This window comes from Aplysia californica, unplaced genomic scaffold (assembly GCF_000002075.1).
Source record: "Aplysia californica isolate F4 #8 unplaced genomic scaffold, AplCal3.0 scaffold00661, whole genome shotgun sequence".
In the NCBI taxonomy this organism is placed as follows: Eukaryota; Metazoa; Mollusca; class Gastropoda; order Aplysiida; family Aplysiidae; genus Aplysia; species Aplysia californica.
The window spans coordinates 27,563-31,679 of NW_004797931.1; the positions used below are offsets into that span (position 1 = coordinate 27,563).

At 40.7% G+C, this 4,117-nt stretch overlaps 1 protein-coding gene across 2 annotated transcripts in view; it reads right to left on the reverse strand.

Moving 5' to 3' along the window:
- LOC101861539 (ras-related and estrogen-regulated growth inhibitor) overlaps positions 1-4,117 on the reverse strand; it is a 46,393-nt gene that overhangs the window by 27,557 nt on the left and 14,719 nt on the right. The window lies entirely within an intron of this gene.

Consider the following 4,117-nt stretch of genomic DNA (forward strand, 5'->3'; position numbering starts at 1 on the left):
CTGTTGGAAACGGTGAGCATCTCCTCATGTTAAGATTTCACGGACTTTTGTTCTGCTTTGGTTATGTGTGGTTGTTTTGTTTACTCGAGTTTTATAAACAGCGAAAGATCTTGTCAGTATGTTAGTGTTTTAGCGCTTATAAATGCCCGCTTGCACTGTATGCTTCCCAGGAATTTGAAGTTGTTGAGAATGGTCCTAGGTCTGGTGGGGTAATAGTATAGATTGCGAAGCGCATAGAGCTTGTTGTTGGGCGGGGATTTGCACTATACAAACGCTATCTATCTAGGTTTTATTATTTCTTTTTATTTGGTTTTTGTTGTATTTTTTTTATTTCTTGGTAGGGAGCGAGATCGTTGTTTTTGTTGTTGTCGTTGTGTTGTTATGATTTTAGGTGTTGTTTGTTTTGTTGTTGTTTTTTCTCATTTATTGAAGGGGGGGGGATTTAAAGAAGCTGCCTTTCTATCAACATTCACGTTTACAGCTGTGTCTCTCATGGCTAATATTGGCAAATAATAGTTCCCTGCCGTTACCAAAAGAGATACGTCTTAGGCCAAGAGTAGCATCTCATGTTGCCTTAATGATATTCGTAATTGTTTTTTATGTCTGCTATTATTTGATTGAAAAGTTTTACTTGAGACCAGTCGATAACTTAAATATTGGGACCATCTTTGCATGTGAACACATTTTTTGCATTGATGAGCATTGCATTTCCAGGATATTAGAAAATAATTTATTTGGCTTTGGCCGGAAGCGAGGGGGAGGGGGGGTCCGATTTCTGTTACAACTAAAAACTCCCGTTTCTGGATTTGACTTAAAAGCGAAACGAAAACGTTCATGGACAAGATGCAGCATTCTTAAGAAGAAAAAAACATAGCAAAGAATAAAAACTCGAGGAAAAAACAGTCTTACTATAGCGGAACAAGTACAAAGCATGGAGTAAAACTTTCATACGATGATGCAGCTCACATCTCAACAGAATTACAGGATTCAAGTCCAGAGAAGCTTAGCCACTTTCTTTGTTTCTGTGCCCTTTCTTTCATGAAGCAGAACAAATAAGACCTCAGTTAGATTTGGACAAAAAAAATAAACTCATTCTGCCTTTGAGAGTCTCGAGTATTCGCACAAGAAACTTTTCAGGTAAAGGTGTGGGTGGTACAAAGCTGGGGCCGGCTGTGACACTTCACAAGTCAAGTTGCCCTGTGAGGGGTTTTATTTTCCGAACAAATACGCCCCAAATTATTGTTGATTTATTTTGTTCCCTGAATTCTTTGTTGAGTGGCTAAGTCAGAGAATAGTTATAGAAAAGTCGTCAGGGAAAAAGAGAAGGGGTACGAGGGGTTTGTAGCGTGAAGCTCTATGAGTATAGATCTGGGTGTGTGTCGGAAAAGAGGGGGAGGGGAGGGGGCTATGACAGGATATCGCGAGAGTATAAAGGTATAGATCTGGGGCTAAAAGTCTACTTAAGCCCTCTATTCGGTACTATCTTGGCGTACTGTCCATCCGGGGTCTCCATTGCCCCTGGGGGCCCATGTTGGTCCCGTTGAAGTCATGCATAATGGCGCTTGTAACTTATTTTAAATACGGATCGGCCCTACATTTTTACCGACTTGGGTATGTGTGGGAATCAACTCTATCAGGGGGTATTTCTCAAGCTTCTTTTATGCACTATTTCTTAAGCAGTATTCCTTAGAAAGTATTCCCCTTTTCTCTTGGCAACATTTCTTATTAAGCAGTATACCTTAAACAGCACCTCCTTCTCTCCTTCACGTAATATATTTTAGGCAGTATCCTTTAGGCAGTTTGCTTTTGGTAATCAGCTTAAAATGAGTGTCCCTTGTGTAGTATCCCGAAAGCAGTATCCCTTCGGCAATATCGCTTAGGCAGCATCATTTAAATAGCGCCCCTTGAGAATAAAATCAAATAGCTCTTAGACAATATCCCTTCCGTAGTATCACTGTAGGCCAGGTAGGGATGAAAATACCTGAAATGAGGTGCTCGCGATGAGATTGCATCCGTCTGGAACCCGTCTGGGTCTGACTACTTAAAGCTTACAGGCGGAGGAGGGAAAAAGGAGAATCCTGCGTATTTCTTTATAAAACAAAGGGAAAAGAAACCGTGTCATTGTAGCAGTGGAAGCAAAAGCAAGTCTGTATGTAGTAGTATAGGGTTTTACGGCGCTCACAACTCTGCAAACTGGGTCACAAGACAGATTTCGAAGGAAGTTACTACAGTCTTCTCTCTATTCGTAATCCTTTAGCTCATTAATTGTGTTTGTCTTGCATTGTTTAGCTTGACTGCATAATGAACCCCGTTTGAATCAATATAGTCTCTACGATGGTGTTATAAAACAATTCCTGCCTCCTTCCACATTCAACACTCAACATCAGAAAAACTTCCACCAGCAAAACGAGCAATCAGATTTAGAGGACAGCAAATGTAAAATCATCAAGAACTAAAAGATTCATAGTAGGATTATAATGCTCACAAACAAAACAGCTATTCGGGTGGTGTAGACATTAAGAAAGCGCATTTCTTGTTATCGCTTCGGCACCTGCAAAGTTTAACAACCACTTACAACTTCTGTTAAGACCACTAAACAACGAGATTGAGTCAAAATTGTCTAAGACGGCCATCAATTTCAAGTTCATTGGCCGCCTAAAATAGGTGGGCGTCTTACACCGCGCTATTATAATGTAAAAAGCACAAGGAAGAGTGATGAGAAGAAGTCTTTTGTACAGGTGAATGTCTTATAAATTGTCCGTTAGAGCAGGTTCAGTTTATTTCTATGGCCAAGAATCCAAAGTCTTCACTTATGGAAAACTCTTGATAAACAGCGCCCAGTTTCAGTATGAATCATATCCAGGGTGCCCGAAAAGTCACCAGGCTCCATTGTTCTCTTTATAAAATATACAGATAAAGTGAAAACAGGGAAGATTTCACTACTCAGATGCGTTGTAAACAAACTCACAACAATGCAGTCTGGCAATTCTCGAGACACCTTGAAAATGTATTGATCGTTTGGTTGTAAATGTTAAACAACCCATCACACACGCAATCACTCCTTAGATAATTGGTTATATTGGATTTGACCTATACTGAAAGCACCAACACCGGCCGAAAAGGATACAGTAGCCCAGTAAAAATACACAGTCATTCCATAACAAGACTGTGGCAAGCGGACATGGAACTCGCGTCTATTGCATGCAGAGGCAAAGAGCCTAACCCTCACACCGGTGTAGTACCTTCAGATAAATCTTATGAGGAGAAAATTTAAGCAAGAACAAGAACAGGTTTATAGGCATTCTTTTTTTAATGCATGTGTTGCTACACCCCCATCAACACAATCTAGATCATTTAGGAGGCGGGCTTCTGACTTTGCCTTTCAGGGCCAACGTGGGCTGAGGCGGATGCATAAATCCTAGCAGAAAGACTGAGACACCCGATTTTTTAAAAATTCTCCCATCTCGGGAATCGAGCTTGGGTCTCGTATATGCGACAGCGAAGCGTTTAACTGCTACACTACAGACAGGACGATTGGACAGGCGTGTGGACCCAGAAACATTAACAAAGTGCTACAGAAGCATCTTGATAAACCTCACTTTATCGCCCCTCTCACGATATCACAACAACAAAAATATATCGCGCATGTCCTTTATAACACATAGCGTCAAGTGAGAGAAATCGTTATCAGAAGCATGACTTAGCACTCAACTGTCTACTCATTAAAAAAAGCCGCATGCTGTGACGAAAAACATATTTACATCATACTTGTCAGCACAACTACGTGACTAAAAGCCCAATTCGTGACCTCAGTTATTTCCCACGTAGTTTATTTTATGATTTTAGCCCAAATCATCTACTCATTAGCCCATAACCAACATTACAACGGAAGATTCCAAAAAGGCAGGATGAACTAGCCGGCACTAGAGTGACGTCATAAAATGTTAACGATAAAGTTGTTTGGGAGCACGCCCGTGTACAACTGTATCCCAAAGAATGAACAAGATACGTACATGTTCAGAAATTGTTTCTGCAATCGGCAAAACAGAGCTGGCCTTTTCTCTTCCCTCCTTTTCACTCTTTCTCTTTCTCTCTCTCTCTCTCTCTCTCTCTCTCT